We start from the raw sequence: 18,704 nt of genomic DNA, 5'->3' as shown, positions 1-18,704 counted from the left end.
AACGGGTAAATCCCTTTGTTATTGGTCTGCTAAAGTTGGAAAACAACTAACCCACCTCTTTGGCTGTTCAATGGTCAGCATAGCAGCCTTCGGTTTAGAGGGTCCCGGATTCGATTCCCGGTCGGGCGGGATAATAGCTCCCTACGATTAATCCATTCGGGGACTGAGCGTTTGTGTTCGTCATACATCTGCACACCAAATTACCAACTACAACAGGAATGCGCAATAATGAATACCTCCCTGAACAAACTGTTGGCATCCAGCCGCAAAACTAAGCCAAATCCACACCAAGTGCCGAACCCAAGAGGAAGGTCAGGAAGAAAAATGTTGAAAACAACCAGTAAAAGATATACCTTAGGTAATATGAAAGTGAAACCTCGTCCTGTCTTCTACCCCTTTTCCCATATCTGTGGGGTGGCGGGTGTGAAGTGTGTCCGTGATCAGTTACCGGAGCTGGTCGGTGTTTTCCGGCGCTCGAGTGTAAACGACATTCTTCAAATATCTCCACAATAAGTCTAACGGCGTTAAATCCGGTGATCTTGCGGGCCAAGAAACAGGGCCTCCTCGTCCTATCCAGTTCCCTGGCATTACCTCGTTCAGATGGTTACGAACGAGCAAAGTCGAATGTGGTGGAGCTCCATCCTGCTGCAACCACATCGTCAAACGATCGTGCAAGGGCACATCCTCCAGCAGCAGTGGGAGTTCCTGACGCAGAGAGTGCAGGTAGCGTGGGCCCGTCCAATGGCCCTCAAAGAAGTAAGGTCCAATCTGGCGATCCCCCAAGATTCCTCACCAAACATTCACTCCCCATCGTACTTCATAGGCTGCCTTTCGCACCCAGTGAGGATTGTTCGGACTCCCAATAGTGCATGCTGTGGCGATTGACGTTCCCATTAATGTGGAAGCGCGATTCGTCCGAGAACAAGATATGCGATACGAATGCTGCATCATTGTCCAACCTACCTAATAGCCACCGACAGAACTCCATCGAGCTTTGAAATCCTGCCCATGGAGCTCTTACAAGGGGGCATTCCCTACTCGTCACCACCAATTTCACTCAAATGTATAGAACATGCGGGGCTTGGCTAGAAATGAAAGTACCCAAAGTGGGAACTCCAAATGGCCAAGCGTATAGAAAATAAAAGTGAAAATGTTGACGCGGCTCTCGCACCGTACAAGCCACGTACTTTAAGGCACACGCCGACCAGTAATTCGATGGTCGTGAGTTCGACTCCCCGTACGGAGAATATTTTTCTCAATTTGTATATTATTCATTTGAATTTTCTTTCTTTCTTTATTTATTTATATGCAAAAGGCATTTAGGACGTCATTTTTTTAATGAGCGCACAACTGTAGAAAATTTGGATTTCCTAACTTTCCCAATGTGTTCAAACAAATTCTTTTTTTTTTCTCCTTTATTGGCTATCTCCCCTCCTTGGGGAATGTGCCATAAACGTGAATAGTCGTTTCGCTGTAGGATTCGTTTCCACCTAACAAGTAAATATTGCTCCTTGCGGCTGTACACAAGAGATTCTTGGCGCAGGTAGAAAAAAGTCTGACAATGAAATCCTAACTTTTTACATTTTCAATGCACTTAGCGTCTAAATAAATAAATAAATAAATAAATAAATAAATAAAATGAATTATTCACCTCATTGCTTAATCGGAAATGAATAATATAAAATTTGACAGAAAAAACATTCTCCACACGGGGAGTCGAACCCACGACCATCGAATTACCAGCCCGAGCTCTTACCGCTACGCGAACAACTGCTCGGCGTGCGCACTAACGTACGTGGCTTATACGGTGCGAGAGCCGCGTCAATATTTTTATTTTCTATACGCTTGGCCATCTGGAGTTCCCACTTCGGGTACTTTCATTTCTAGCCAAGCCCTGCATGTTCTATAAATTTGAGCGAAATCGGTGGTGACGAGTAGGGAATGCCCCCTTGTTAGTGTAGCTCAAGATGGTATGGGTGAAATTTATGTTCATGCAGTATTCTCCAGATGGACGGCTGGTTGGTGTTCACCTGTAGTGCAATCGCCCTTGTACCAATGTGTGGATTATTACGAGCTGCCTCCAGAACGGCCTCTTCTGTTTCACCCGATGTAACGGGCTTATCGCGGACTGGTGGCTGGTTGGAAATCACGCCTGTTGTCCTTAGGCGTCTTTCAACACGGCGGAATGTCGTAGCAGCCGGATGTCGCCTGTCGGGATACCGTACCTGGTACAGACGTAGTGCCTCGCACGTGCTTTGTCTTGCTTCCCCGTAAATGAGGAGCATGTCAATGTATTTCTCTGTGGAAAACATGCCGAATGACAGCAGAGATTACAGTACATTCAGGCCCCAACCAGCGGAGTATGCGCAGGTCACAAGATGAAGAACACTGTCATTCTGCTGTTTGAATGTGGCAAACGTGGGCCTGTGTTTACGTATTCAAACATCATACCGATGCAAAAGCATTTGAACGATGCAGGATTCGAACTCGCCACTGACATTCCGTCGACTGCTAGGCGAACGCCTAACCGCATCCGCTACGCTACACTGCTGGAAATATGCTGGAAGTTCAACGAGAGCCGAGTACACACGCCATCCGGTTCGGTGATTAAGACATTCATTACTGCACTGTTACCTACAGTAGTTTTATGGATTGATTCCCCTCTTCGTCACACTCAGTCACGAGCCACGACACATTAACACAGTTACATTGTAAAAGGAAGTTGCTAGATGATTTCAAGGAGTCATGTTTTGCGAACGGATGATATAAACATTCCGGTAGGGTACAGAATCGTGTGCAAAATGTGCTCACTGAACATTAGTACCATACCTAAAAGCTTCTTTCTCCATCTCCTATTTAATCCGTAACTTCTCACCTTTCAATCTGCGTGTACCAATAGGGTCGATACGAACCTCACTTTCACTGGTCTCTTGCATTTTGCCTTGTCCATTCGCTGAATCTCGTCTATGTCTGCTAACCTGCAGATGATCTTCAACCTCTCATTTATAAGCTCAAGCACTTGAAACCGAAGAATAAACAATTAAGGCTTTCAAATCCGTTTAATATAAATACCAAAGTACTAGATCTTCTTTAGCGTCCTCAGGTAACCCGTATATACTCGTAAAAATATTTTTCTTCCGAGATTCCTGCTGGAGCTTTTTCTCTTGTCAACTCAGTTCTTTTATCTATTCTTCCATTCTTTTCACCTTATCCCTCAAACTTGATATTTACCACCAGTTCTGTTATCTTTACTAGCTCCTCTTTCATTATTTCTCTCAGTGTACTGGCTTGCTCCCGTAGGAGCTCTCTTGTTTGTTCTGCTTGGACCTTAACAATTTCTCTCATCTTCATCTCTTCCCCTCCCACTGTACCAGCAGGACCAGGTCCAGGGTTCCTCTCGATCCCTCCAATGACCAACAGCACTGCCATCACCAATGCTGCCATCAGAATTGAAGTCAATCCCACTTGCTGTGCGGCACTGTATTCCATACTACGCCTCTACCGTGCCAACGACCTATCTTCGCCCGGAATGGTTCTGTCGAAATCCCCATGTCAGCACTCACTCACTTAACAACCTTCCTCTTCGCCTGCACGATTACAACTGCATTGTACCATACAGTACGCCTGCAGGGGAATGGCACCCCTATAACCATGTGCACGTTAATTGGGCTGCAGTAAACGATATTGGAAGGGGCTGCTGAATCACACTGCATTTTAAGGAGTATCGTGTAATATACACCCCTCCAGGCTTGCGCTATATTATACCGTCCGGGACTAGCGCTCGTAACCAGTTGTTTCTCATACATGCAGAACTGTCAGTCAGCTCGTGAACTTGGCATGCCTACTGTATACTGTATTTGGAAAGGTTAAATAATTGAAAAATCAGAATAGGCTTCCATTTGAATTTAATATCCCAAATATATCCGTACAAAATTTCAGCTCAATTCGTTCAGGAGTTTAGACGCGATTAACCGAGAAACAAACAGCCACATGCCGTATCAAATTAATACGCGATTTTCTGCAAATATAATACCGTCAGGTCAATGTTTAGAAATAAAACGGTGAGCGTGATTAGCTGAGCGCCTTCGCTGCATAATCCTGTGCCAATTCCCTCTACGATTGGGAAGGTAGCGGCCGCGGTACAGACTAACGTAAAAATGGAAAAACACGGACATCCTTCAGGGTTGGCGACGGTGGGATTCGAACCCACGATCTACCGAATGCAAGATCACAGCTGACACACAGTCAACTCACTCGGTTTGTGAAAAATTCCGAGAAATTCTATGAAGCAATTTAGACGTGATGTTCCATTTTAAAAAATTACATATTACAGTATGCGATAAAACAAACAGTAATGCAGTTACAAATTGCAAAAAAAAAAAAAAAAAAGAAAGAAAAAAAAAAACCTGTCACGACAATGGATTCAGCAAAATCGAGTTGCAGCCCACAACGTGAAGGATCACTTGCCCTTCTGCAACAACACTTTAGAGATAGCTTAACCTCCTGTAACCTTCTCACTCCCCGGATCTCACGCCCCAGATTTCTATATATGGTGCATCCTGATGGAATCCGTTTTCCGGGCAGATGGTCCGCCTAGAAATTGTCCCGAATAACGAGAGAAGATAGTCATTTTTGCGTCCTTGCGGTAACCTGTATTGATTAACTTGTTCTACAAACTACAGGACACTGCCGCACTGAGGCGGAACACTGGTAATTTCACAACTGAAAAGGCTTAGACGTTGTGATTGAATCTACACATTATGAACAGGCGATGTACGTACGTAATTAGGTAAGAGTTGCCATCGTCACTTCGCTTGTTATAAGGACGTATCTTTATGTTCATGTGTTCAGAGAAGAAATAAATGAATGAATGAATGGATCGACAGGGTATAGCAAAACAAGGGCTGCAAGACTACATGACAAGTTATACCGGTACTCAATGACCAATGTCAAAGAAGCCACCAGAAGGAAGAAGATCAAAACAGTAGAGCTTTAAGTACTTGGGATACAGAACACAACAGAAAGGATCGGAGAAAATTCAATTCATGAGCAGGTGAGAAGAAAGGAACTAGCCTACAGACGGACACCCATAAGAAGAAGGCGTTATCTCATGGAGCCAAATGAAGATGCCTACCGGGCAAGTTGGCCGTGCGGTCAGGGGGGCGCGGCTGTGAGCTTTGCATTCGGGAGATAGTGGGTTCGAATCCCACTGTCGGCAGCCCTGAAGATGGTTTTCCGTGGTTTCCCATTTTCACACCAGACAAATGCTGGGGCTGTACCTTAATTAAGGCCACGGCCGCTTCCTTCCAACTTCTAGGCCTTTCCTATCCCATCGTCGCCATAAGACCCATCTGTGTCGGTGCGACGTTAAGCCACTAGCAAAAAAAATGATATCTAGACAGTCGCGAAACCCGAATGCTTATACGCAACAGATTACTGGAAAACAAAGGCTACAAAAAGAGACGAAAATATCCTCAGGAAAATTATGGGCCCAAAGATGGAAAATGGGAAGAGGGAACTCAGGCTTAAAGAATTGCCCCAGAAGATTAACACGTGGTTGAGCTGATGAGGTACATTTGTATGGACGCAATGAGAATGAACAGGAGCCGGCAAACTAATCTAACCTTTGAGTTCTTCACACAAAGAAACTAAAAGTGATTTTCGGAAGTGAGAATTGACTGTCAAGATCAGGATGAAAGAACGAGACATAGGACAGACAGATCCAGATTTAGACAACAAATCAAGTGGTTCGGAGGTTTCCAAGAGACAGGGCAAGAGCCGGTAAAGAAGAAAAGACTACTCTACGCCGAAGAAATAACGAAAAGATACTGATAGAAAGTGAAGGCAGAAGAGGAGAAACAAAGACTGTCAAGAGTGGTACGGCCTACATAGAAAGCCTAAATTAAAGGGGGGGCGGGGGGGGGGGGGGAAGAGTGACCAACTCAACTCGTACATTCTTCAAAAATTCGGATTGTTCCTGCCTTTACACTGTAACATATCTGGTGCGTCTAACATTCCTGCCCTCTTTCCCAAACAACAGGAGACAAAAGGTTAACGACAGAATCAAACCATCCTATTCCCTCCTCATCCCCTCTACTGCATCGAACTTCAATTTGTTCAACTTCTTCCTTCGAACAGTTTTTCCCGACTTCTGGAGGCGTGGTCTAAGAATGCGATATTTTACAGCAGTGGGTGGTGTAACGGTCGTCGAAGCTCAATGACCCGCCATATAGTCTATTCCTTTCCTACATTCGTCTTCAAAATGCCACAGCTCTCACTAACAAGCATTCAGCGTTTGCGGAAGTAAAACTACACTCCCAATCGTGTAGGTTTTCCTTGAGAGCTTTCAGCTGTGGAGCATATAAACTTTTCAACTGTTACACCTCACTTCCATCCCAATGTTTTAATTATCTTTGACCGATGTGTGTACTGTAGCCCCTATACATTTCTTGAGCAAGGCCCGTTTTCAACCGTTGATTGTGAAATTGACCATTTAAATTAGCTTCATTTTGAACACATCAGACGGCAGCAAACAGCAATGAAAAATGGACTGGGAAAATATAAGCAAAAAATTACTTAGCAATGTTCAAAGTAAGCACACCTCTTTTCTTTAAAAGATCCTTCCTTGCTTGTGACGGTCTACACTTTATCTCTTCCTTACTTCTGCCATCGTTATTCTACTACCCAAGTCGCTAAGTCTCCCTATACAGGATATAGCTGTTTACAAAACTAGCAAATAGTAATTAACAACAAGTCTTGACCCAGCACCTACTTCATTTCCTGACCACAGTATAACACAAAGAGAGTTGATCGAATCTATTCATCCTTCCCATGAACTTAATTCACTTTTGTTTTCTTGGTCCCTTTGACAGCAGAAGCTCATGATAATGGCAGATATACTTGTCAGGGGTAATTTATTACACACAACCAATACGGACCAATATTCACTTGAGAAGTAATGAAAAAATAGCTCAAATTTTAGTAATACTTGAAGGGTTAAACCGACTATTTTTACTTTTAAGGGGTTTCCGTTACATGATGGTGCGGTATAGTGCATACAGTAGGCAGAGTTTGACCACGCTTGAAGACATCTAAGAATAATTTCCTACAGTCTTTTCTACGTCGCACGGCCAACTCGCTCGGCAGTTTAATTTGCTATAAAGTTACTGTTAGCCGGCTCCGCAGTTTAGTGGCAGCAAGTTTGCCTCTAACCAGGAGGTTCCAGGTTCGATACCTGACCAGGTCAGATACATTTACCTAGTTTTGAGGGCTGGCTTATGATCCATGCAGCCTTCGCAGAAACAACTGACCGGGCGAGTTGTCCGTGTGGTTAGGGGCGCGCAGCTGTGAGCTTGCATCCGGGAGATAGTAGGTTCGAATCCCACTGTCGGCAACCCTGATAATAGTTTTCCGTGGTTTCCCATTTTCACACCAGCTTTAAGTAAGGCCACGGCCACTTCCTTCCCACTCCTAGTCCTTTCCTATCCCATCGTCGCCGTGAGACCTGTGTCGGTGTGACGTATAGCAAAACGTAAAAAATATATTAAAAAAGACTGAGGAGCAATCTGACGGTGAGAGACCAACCCTCGTCTAGAAAGCAAAGGAAAACACCCGAAATGTTTCGTCACGCTAACCATGCGCCACCTCGTGATCTGCAGGCCTTCGGGCTAAACAGAGGTCGCTTGGCAGGCCAAGGTCTATCCGGACTGTAGCATCTGTTTTTGTTTGCATTAACTGTTGTTGTAAAAAGACGCACTGAAAATAATCTATCATTCTATCCTAAATGCGAATTCAGTGAAGAGGAACAGTGGTCGTTATATCTAAGAACAGAATAGATGGTCGAAGAAGTTACTTTCCCAACACCAGCCTATGATAGAGACTGAAAGCGAGAATTATTTACATGTTGTTCTGGAAAAAAGCCACTCAACACTGGCTCCCAAGCCTTCGCGTGGAAGAGAAGGCGTACGGCACGGCAGGTGAAACAGGATGGGGAACTTAACAAATTAATGTTTCTCTAGACGTCATCCGAACACTCCATCGTGGGCTGGCCAGCAGCTGCCAAGGCCAGATGCATAAAGGCTGCGTTAGACTGTGTCCTTGCTCAACTCACCCAAACAGCAAGGCTATCTCGAGCAAGAAATTACTTCACGTCGCGGAAACGAAACACACGCTATACAGAACTACAATTAACTGCTAATAACAAACACATACGCCCGTGTCCTCAAATGGAATGACTTGTGATTAAATTGCAACCTCTGCGAAATATCTCTCTACATCTAAAGCAATTCTAATCAAACTAAGCAGTAAAAAGCTATCTTTCTTTCTCCAAACATCTCTCGAGATGGCAGATTTTAGCAATCGTCATAAACGCGAAATGTGACCAAACGCTGTAAATGTATTTGACGTTTAAAATGCACCACTGTGATTGTGTTGTAACCCGCGAAAAAAATGCGAAATGAGTTTCCACGAAATAATATTTTTGAGGCAGTGAAGACGCGCTCGATTCACCCAGAAGAACGTGGGTTCGATTCACAATTAGAAAGTCAAAAAAGAAACGAGGGGACGGCACATGACCCGTAAGTTCATTCAGCCTACGTTAAAGAAGAGACCACCATGTTAATTCCTGGGGGAAAAGGTAGCCGGGCATATACCTAACCACCCTATCTATTAGTACCCACGTCACGAATAGTGGAAGCTTTTGCTTTAGACTCCTTCAAGGGCCTTTATAGAGATGGATTTTTAGTTCTTTTTTAATTGGCTTTACGCCACACCGACACATAGGTCTTATGGCAACGAAGCCCCGAAATTTACCTGGTGTGAAAATGGGAAACCACGGAAAACCATCTTCAGGGCTGCCTACAGTGAGGTTCGAACCCATTATCTTCCGAATGCAAGCTCACAGCTGCGTGCCACTAACCGCACGCCCAACTAGCTCTGTTAAAAAAAAATACCCTTTAGCGAGTGCCTTAAATTAACACGTTCGCGTATCACCTTCAATAGTGATCTTTTCATTAAATGTCAGGCTAAAGAAAGGTGAATGAAAGTAAAAGTGAAATAATGTGTGTTGAATAACAAAAAATTATTATTGATTTCTAAATGGATGTAGATATAATTTACGAGGAAGCGGGTCCATTCGTGTTGGCTAATGTCCATAAAAAATGAAATGGCGTATGGTTTTTAGGTGCGGGATGTGTCCGAGGACTTCGCCTCGCAAGGTGCAGGTCTTTTGATTTGACGCCCGTAAGCGATCTGCGCGTCGTGATGAGGATGAAATGATGAAGACATGAAGACGACACATACATCCAGTCCCCGTGACAGCCAGGGGAATTAACCAATTAAGGTTAAACTTCCCGACCCTGCCGGGAATCGAACCCAGGACCCCTGTGACCAAAGGCCAGCACGCTAACCATTTAGCTATGGAGCCGGACTGATGTTCACAAGCTTACTTCAATATGTTCCTTTAGTTATGTTCTTGATTTAACACCAATTCTCCAACCGAAAATATCACTTCCATCATAAAATAAAAAGCGCTGAGTGCTATATTACATGATAAATTTAGTTTTTAAAATGCTAAAATCTACCACCTGTACGCATCTCGAAAGTTTTCTGAGGAAGTATTAGGCAGCTTTTTGCCACTTCTCTCTAAGTAGAATGACAATTTCGAATTCCCAGGGTCCGTTGTGTGTTGTCTCACACATTCTAACCAATTCAGCTTAAGTCTTTTAACTTCCTTGGTTTCTTCTGGCATGGTACTGATGATCTTCTTGACCAATCTGTTATTCATACGCAGTAACTGTCCAATCCATTCCAGCCTTCTGACTTTTATGACTGGTTCATTAAACAATTCATAAAGGTCAAAGTTTTATAATCTCCACACCGAATGTTCTTCAAATGACCCATTAATGAAACTTAATATTTTCCTTTCAAAACTGAGAAAGTATATGCAAGCTCATAATGACAGTATATCTCATTTCTAACCTTCCATACTAACTTCGGATGACCTGACTGAAAAAAATTGAGATTTGGTTCTATACATTATCGACAAAACTAATTAAAACTACAGTCACATAAAGCAAAAAATCACCATGCGGACCGCCAACATCTGGTAACAGATTGGTGCTCTAAGAATAGTCAGCAGAACACCGATGACATTAAATATAGGCGTGGCTCAGGAGGCGCCATTTTCAAAGGTACTTGCAGACATCGGGATCCCAATAAACCGTATTTCGATTCAGAAAACAATGGAGAATTTTATGGGACCAAAATTTTAAAAACGCATCATAAAATAGTACCTAGTACCCTTAATGGTTTACAAGTTATCTGATATAACATTTCTTAATCTTGACTTTACGTCTGATCTTAGAGGATCGAATCAAGAAGAACAAGCCCACGTACATGGCATTCGTAGATCTAGAAAAGGCATTCGATAATGTTGATTGGACCAAGCTATTTATGATTCTGAAGATGATAGGGATCAGATACCGAGAACGAAGAATTATCTAGAATCTGTATAAAAATCAGTCTGCAGTGATAGGAATCGACGGCTTTGAAAAAGAAGCAACAATCCAGAAAGGAGTGAGGCAAGGCTGCAGTTTATCCCCTCTCCTTTTCAATGTTTACATAGAACAGGCAGAAAAAGGAAATCAAAGAGAAATTTGGAAAGGGAATCACAGTCCAAGGAGAGGAAATCAAAACCTTGAGATTTGCCGATGATAGTTATTTTATCTGAGAAGTTGCTGAATGGTATGGATGAAGTCTTGAGTAAGGAGTACAAGATGAAAATAAGTAAGTCCAAAACAAAAGTAATGGAGTGCAGTCGAACGAAGGCAGGTGATGCAGGAAATATTAGATTAGGAAATGAAGTCTTAAAGGAAGTAGATGAATATTGTTACTTGGGTAGTAAAATAACTAACGATGGCAGAAGGTGGACATAAAATGCAGACTAGCACAAGCAAGGAAGAGCTTTGTTAAGAAAAGAAATCTGCTCACTTCAAACATTGATATCGGAATTAGAAAGATGTTTTTGAAGACTTTCGTGTAGAGCGTGGCATTGTATGGAAGTGAAACATGGACGATAACTAGCTCAGAAAGAAAGAACAGAAGCTTTTGAAATGTGGTGTTACAGAAGAATGCTGAAGGTGAGATGGATAGATCGAATCACGAATGAAGAGATACTGAATCAAATTGGTGAGAGGAGATCGATTTGGCTGAATTTGACGAGAAGAGATAGAATGATAGGACACATCTTAAGTAGTAACGGTGACGCAAAGCAACAGCGTAGGACAATGCTTATAAAAGATTAATTTACCAATTGCAACAGTCCGCCAAATCAGTCTGTTTAATCTGTATACTGAATGCGGACAACAGTACTGCCACAGTAATTACTGAAAAGAAGAGTATCGTATCAGTAATCTCATACGGAAATTGTTGTTATGTGTTGGTAAAAGAGAATGGAGGCTCCAGCTACCTCCCAGAGCGAGGCTCGCCGTAGAGTAATTAGACCAGGGACCAGTCAGCTGGCATTCCTTACTCTTGGAGGTACTTCTACCGCCGCCTGGCCTCTGAAAACTTCCAACTATGATACCCAAATATACTAAGTCCGTTTTCAATCCTCTTACACGTAGCTGAATGCCTCATTTAATTATTCAAAATGGCAGTTACATGTCAAAACTATCTTTCCATAATAATTAGACTAAATTTAAAGATCAAATTCTTATTTTTTTCAGTCTGAAACTTGAAGTTAGATGTACGTCAATGACAACTAAGAGCTTTCTAGGTGAATAAATAAACAAATAAGCCCGCCACCGACAGCTACTATACATAAGAGTTACTTTACGTCACACAGACACAAATAGGCGACGATTGGGATACGAAAGGTCTAGGAGTGGGAAGGAAGTGGTCATACCCTCAATTAAGGTACAGCTGCAGCATTTGTCTGGTGCGAAAATAGTAAACCACGGAAAACCATCTTCAGGGCTGCCGACAGTGGGGTGCGGACCCACTATCTTCCGAGTGCAAGCTCACAGCTGCGCGACCCTAATCGCACGGTTAACTCGCTCGGTGAAGTTTCTCTGCCATCAGGTAGAGTAAGCCAACGGCCGCAGCCGTGTTGAAACACCGGATCCCGTGAGATCTCCGAAGTTAAGCAACACTGGGCGTGGTCAAGATTTGGATGGGTTGGGGGGTAAGGTAATGGAGGAGAGGAAAGGAGGTGGCCACCCTACCGTACATTAACTACGGCACAGGCACACCTCTGCCTTTGGGTAGAATACACACTTACTTTACCTTCAGAGTAAAATGGAATGTAGAAACTGACACGCCGGCAGCCTAAATTGCGCAAAATCAACATGCCTGCACATTGTAGCTGAAGCCATACCGGTACGAATATTACCGCCTTTACATCGCATCAAGTCGAATATAACCACCATCTACTAGGTCTGACTCAGGTTCTCTCGTCTGTGAATGAATCCATTAAAAACCCAAACACCACGACACTTAAGGCCCTTGGCCTGCCCAGCGACCACTGCTCAGCCCGAAGGCCTGCATAATACGAGGGGTCGTGTGGTCAGCACGACGCATCCTCTCGGCCGTTGTACTGGGCTTTCGAGACCGGGGCCGCCATCTCACCCTCAGATAGCTCCTCAATGCTAATCACGTAGACTGAGTGGACCTCGAACCAGTCCTCAGGTCGAGAGAAAAATCCCTGACCTGGCCGTGAATCGAACTGGGCGAGAGTCAGGCACGCTACCCCTACACCACGGGGCCGGCATGAATCCAATGTTCTCTACAATAATCTATTTTCCCCTTTCCGTCTCATACAGCCCCCTCAACGAAGCCAACTTTTTCGTATCTTCATCCTCCACGGTGTAATTCATGTTCCTAACTCTAAACTAAATGCGCATGATTTCGACATTGTTGCAATGGTTAAGGTTTACTTTTCAGGAAAATTTCTGTTTTTTTTTTATTTTACGTCGCACCAACACAGATAGGTCTTGCGGCGATCGCATAGGAAAGGCCTAGGAGTGGGAAGGAAGCGGCCGTGGCCTTAACTAAGGTAGAGCCTGGTGTGAAAATGGGAAACCACGGAAAACCATCTTCAGGGCTGCCTACAGTGGGGTCTGAATCCACTATCTCCCGGATGCAAGCTCACAATGGCGCGCCCCTAACTGCACGGCCAACTCGCCCGGTTTTCAGGAAAGTAACAAAGGTCTTCGTGAAACAAAATTTTTCAGCTGTTTAGCCACATCATCTGTAGGCTGGACTTTACTGCTCTCAACATTTCATACAGAAAATATTGCAAAACACTGCCTTCCACCCGCTGAATTTTCGTTCAGAAAACCTGAGATACTCGGATACTTCTACAGAATTCTAGGCAAATACTCTTTTCAGGCTGGAAGAACTGAGAAATTGTGTCTTTGATGAACTATAATTCATAGGTAGTGGTAGGCTTATATAGTTTAGAGAAATGTTAGATGGTCAAAAGGAATTATTTTGAAGACTTCTTTCTTTTATATATATATATACACTTTGCAAAGACAAAGAAAAGAATGCCAATGTGCATTCTTGCCAACACAAAGAACTGATAGACTGAAAATGTCCAAATATAACCATGACCGAAATCAGAAGATAGTACAAAATCATACAGATTTCTTGGTTGGTTAATACATGGAGGTTTACCAGCATTTCTATTCACATACTTCCGGTGGGCGTCTGTCGTTTCAGGGAGAAAATTTCGTGAACCACCGCACGGAAGGTTAACTCTGGAATTCTGCGACAAAAGTGAGTCGAGCAGAGGCGATTTTAGTAAAGGATAATCCTGTACTACGTGCTCGAGATGGTGGTCATGATTAGTGTTCTAAGATAAAGTAGAACTGGGCAACCATCCTCTATCAACACTAATCAGAAGGAAAAGAGGAAGGCCCGACGCTTAGGAAAGTGAAGGTTTCCGCAAAAGAAAGGGAAGGGACACGAAGAGAGTGAAAATGAGACGTTCTAGGCCTCGAAAACCTAATTTCGTCGGGGTCAGGAAACAACGATAGTTGACCGAGGACAATGACAAGTAAGTGGATGCAATGCCAGACTCACCTAGCGGAACCGTGGCCGCCATCCCACGCTCCCAAGCTACGAGTCCTTGGTTCCCCATTTAGTTGCCCTCAACGACAGGCAGGGGATACCGTAGATGTTATTCTACCGCTCCCATCCACAGAGGTTACGTGGTTGAAAATGAAGCCGGAATAAACATGAGACGGTGAAGGGGTTAAGGCATTTCTATTCCCCTATTTGAAAAAATTGTATCCTTGAAAATAATGCAAACACGAAAGTGACAAGCAAATTTTGCTTGGAAACAATTTCGAAAGTCTGATTAGTCTCGCCTTGAGATGGTAGAGAGTCTCTATATGCTAAATAATACAAAATTGAGTAGGCCGAATATATTTTTCCTTGCAAACTTTGGTATCATTCCATCCCCACGTGGAAAAAGTCAAGTGATTTCCTAAAGACTCGCGTTCTGTGAAGTAACTGTAATGTTAATTACTTTTTGAAAAACTAATTAGTAATTGTAACCGAGTATTTTTTCTCAGGTAACTGTATTTGAGTCCGCCTCTGTGGTGTAGTGGTTAGCGTGATTAGCTGCCACACCCGGAGGCCCGGGTTCGATTCCCGGCTCTGCCACGAAATTTGAAAAGTGGTACGAGGGCTGGAACGGTGTCCACTCAGCGTCGGGAGGTCAACTGAGTAGAGGTGGGTTCGATTCCCACCTCAGCCATCCTGGAAGTGGTTTTCCGTGGTTTCCCACTTCTCCTTCAGGCAAATGCCGGGATGGTACCTAACTTAAGGCCACGGCCGCTTCCTTCCCTCTTCCTTGTCTATCCTTTACAATCTTAACTTCCCCCCCCCCCACAAGGCCCGCCTGGGCGAGGTACTGGTCATCCTCCCCAGTTGTACCCCGACCCAGAAGCTCCAGGACACTGCCTTTGAGGCAGTAGAGGTGGGATCCCTCGCTGAGTCCCACGGAAAAAACAGACCCTGGAGGGTAAACATATGAAGAAGAAGAAGAAGAAGTTAATATTTTCGAAAACAAAACATAGGGCCTAGTAATAATAGTAGCACTTCATGAATAAAACAGAAGTCTTCGTACAGACTAATTTCATTGTGTTTAGCCAATACACTGAAACTGCAACCGTATGGTTTGCTAACAATTCTAAACTGAATCTTCTACAAAATATTTGAACTAAACTTGACCAGGTTTTACTTTAAATCCGGAAAATATAGCTTTTTTAAAAGTTGCTTTACGCCGCACCGACAGACAGGTTTTATGGAGACGAAGGGACAGGAAAGGGCTAGGAGTGGGAAGGAAGCGTCCGTGGCCTTAATTTACAGCCTGGTGTGAAAATGGTAAACCACGGAAAACCATCTTCAGCGCTGCCGACAGTGGGGTTCGAACCCAATAACTCCCGAATACTGGACAGTGACCGCACTTAAGCGACTGCAGCTATCACGCTCTGTCGGAAAATATCTACGAGAAGGGGCTGATGCTGAAAAGTAGTCAACTGCATTTATTTATGTCCAACTCTTGTCCCCTTTCCCTACGGGGTCGGGTATGAAAGAAGAATCTTCGTAACGAGAGTTTACGACTGGAAGCTCTTCTTAACGTCAACCTCATCAGAGTCAATGAGATTTATTTATTTATGCCTTTTTTCAGTGGCGAAGTTAGGGCTCCAGGCTCTCTCTTCCACTTAACCATGAAAGGAACGACGTGATAAAATTAAAATGGAAAGGGTGAAGCCCGGTGCCTGCACAGCCTACACCGGTTGAATAGCGCTAAGGGTGTCTGCTCTAGGCTTAAGGTCTCCATCCGACGGACGAATCATCGACAGTGTCGTTATGCCCCCACTCCATATGAACAGTGAGGAGAGGGTTGGAATTTAATCCAGATTTTTGGCACACAATCTGGTGATCTGAATTGCATACGATAACCTCTCTGACACTACCGGCCAAAATTCTGATTTCGACCAACGGTACTCGAGGCGGGTAACCATAGTTTCGGGCCATAACGCCTTAACGATCATGACCACCAAGCGGGCTAGTAAACTGCGTACTTCCAGCAAATTTAATGATCCATTTAATATGCACAAATAACTAGCAGTGTGCTGACGATAGTTATAATTCAAATTGCTTGTAAGGGTATATCTATGAAACATGATGTACGAATTACTATGAATTCGTGTTTCTAGCAGCTGCAGACTGTAGGTCACAGGTTCAATGAACAGACAGCCCGCCACTTTTGAGCTGATCGCACCTGAGTCAACTTCCCACAAGACGCAATCGTGTAAGCGCACTGTGCGTATGCCACTCGCAAGTTATACCAACTTCTCCTTACATCCTTTACGGAAACATTGCACAGTTAAATGATCCTGACGAAAGAAGGAACTGTAAAAAAGAGGCAAAGCATATCCGGTAATTAAAAGTAAACTGTATGGATATTTACCTACTTGGAAACACGCAAGAATCTTTCGAATGACATAACAGCTCGACTTCGTTGATACGGGTAAAGAAGATGACCACTGCCACTTCACTTTTGCCGCTCTTCAATGATATTACTTATAGCCTATTCGTTACAGAAAGAGGTGCAAAAATATTACAACCGGTGTTCAAACTCCCCACTATCACCGTTAAAGCTCAATTCATAACCCTTCGTGCAGGAAGTAGGAAATATTTCAGAAATATTTAAGAAAGCACCATTAAACTAGATATCGAAGAACAAAGCTGAAGTACCCCAATCCTAGTCTACAGTATCATCAGAAGTACCTAATTTTCTCTTATGTACCGTAGCTAATTAATTGAAGTCCTATCTTCAAACTTAAGGAGAAGTGCACGCAAGTCGCACTATGTCACGCCTAAAAAGACCCTCGTATCAAATATAAACAATCAACCTTTTTCCTATCTAAACGGCCGCTTAGTAATTCACGAGTTACTTTACAAACGCATAATTATCCGAATGGAAGAGCACGAAGAAACACTGAAAAGATAAATTAACAATCATACAACCAAGATAACGCTGAATCCCCTTAAAAAACAAACAAAAAAAACAGAAAAATATGCATACCCATGAATGGGTAAGACAAGTTCTTACCAAGTGGGACAGGAAGAGAAATCTACTAGGGGAATTTCGGAACAACTATAGCGAGCTGCATTGTGTTGCTTGCCATGCTGAGAATAACGGATTAAGAGAAAAGAACACTTTTCACATACTTTCACAATGTTCTCGAGGAGGTCACTCTTCTCTCAAATAGCGCCGTCAGGTAGAGTGGGAAGTTACACAAATTCACAAAAATGCATGGTAGTAGCTCCTATTCGAAGATTTTAAAAATCAGTATTAACTTAACACTGTATATGTTTCTAGTTGCTATTTCAAGGCAAAACATTTCTACCTTTCCTAGGTACACTTCCGAGTACGATGCTGAAATGAATGACCTTGACATTTTCTTTGAACCGATGGCGCGAGACCATGTTGAATGTTTTCTTTAAGACTAAATTACGAAGCATTGTTTAGTGCAAGGAATATTCTCGGTTAAGAGAAATCTAAAACTTGACGTAATTTGAATAATTTCTTTCACAAGCGCTTGTACTTGGAGCAGGTACAACGTCGCTGGGCTAGTTGTATGAAAACAGGTAACAATAACAGAAGAAAAATGACAGAACTCCTTTAGATGTATGGTCAAACAGGCAGTGTTTCAATTAGTTGAAACGTGTAAAGCTGACAACAAATATTGAGTTTCTCTTAGTCTATGAACTGAATAAGGCACTCCCTCCAGTTCACGACCAGTTACAATAATCATGAAGCGGTCATCATATGGAAAATAAATAACGTTGAAACTTACCCTACACCAGCAAAAAAATAATCCGACAGACGTTCCACAAACGTATCCAAAGTATCTTAGGCACAAAACACACCTTTACATACGATATACACTAATATCCGCTACCAACGCGAAGGAGAGAAACACACACTGGAACAACAGTCTCTCAAATTCAAACTGTCAACCTCGCTCTTCCTTCAGCAAAGCAGGTGCTGTACCAAATACTGTGCTGCTATCTGGCAGTTTCACCGCGAACTAAAAGACGAGTATCGTTGAAGAATCGATTGTCGACACTTGGTAGCGTTGTGCAGCAATATCGATATCAGAGTTGTTACGCATAAAAATTCATCCTTACCGTAAATGAACACCATGAAAAGAAAAACGTGAACATTTCGTCAACTGTTTAAAAACAAAAAAGAAAGTTTTCTATGCTCTTAATGCGATAATAATGACATACGGTAGAGTGGTGGTGGTGGTGGTGGTGGTTGTGTTTATTATTTTAAGAAGTACAACACACCAAGCTGATAGCTGCATTCGCTTTAAGTGCGGCCAGTATCCAGTGTTCGAGAGAAAGTGAGTTCGAACCCCTGAAGATGGTTTTCCGTAGTTTCCCATTTTCACACCAGATAAACGCTGGGACTTCCTTCCCACTCCTAGCCCTTTCCTGTCCCATCGTCACCATGAGACCTATCTGTGTCGGTGCGACGTAAAACAACTTCTACAAACAAAAACAAGTACAACTAGGCAACCATCCGCTATTAACATTAATCAGAGACACTTCGCAAAATTAAGGTCTCGGCCAAAGAAAGACAAGGGCCATGAAAGGCGTGAAAATGAAAGACTCCC

The 18,704-nt window shown here is 43.2% G+C and overlaps 1 protein-coding gene across 1 annotated transcript in view; it reads right to left on the bottom strand.

Moving 5' to 3' along the window:
* Positions 1-18,028, bottom strand: part of kst (spectrin beta chain, non-erythrocytic 5 kst) — a 621,462-nt gene extending 603,434 nt beyond the window's left edge. The window contains exon 1 of the mRNA XM_067143517.2: positions 17,880-18,028. The gene's annotated coding sequence lies outside the window, so the exon portion shown is untranslated. The remainder of the gene's footprint in view (positions 1-17,879) is intronic.
* Between the last annotated feature and the right edge of the window lie 676 nt (positions 18,029-18,704).

Source organism: Anabrus simplex, chromosome 3, assembly GCF_040414725.1.
Source record: "Anabrus simplex isolate iqAnaSimp1 chromosome 3, ASM4041472v1, whole genome shotgun sequence".
Classification (NCBI taxonomy): Eukaryota; Metazoa; Arthropoda; class Insecta; order Orthoptera; family Tettigoniidae; genus Anabrus; species Anabrus simplex.
The sequence above is the reverse complement of the archived record's forward strand: the minus strand, read 5'-3'. Positions and strand labels throughout refer to the sequence as shown.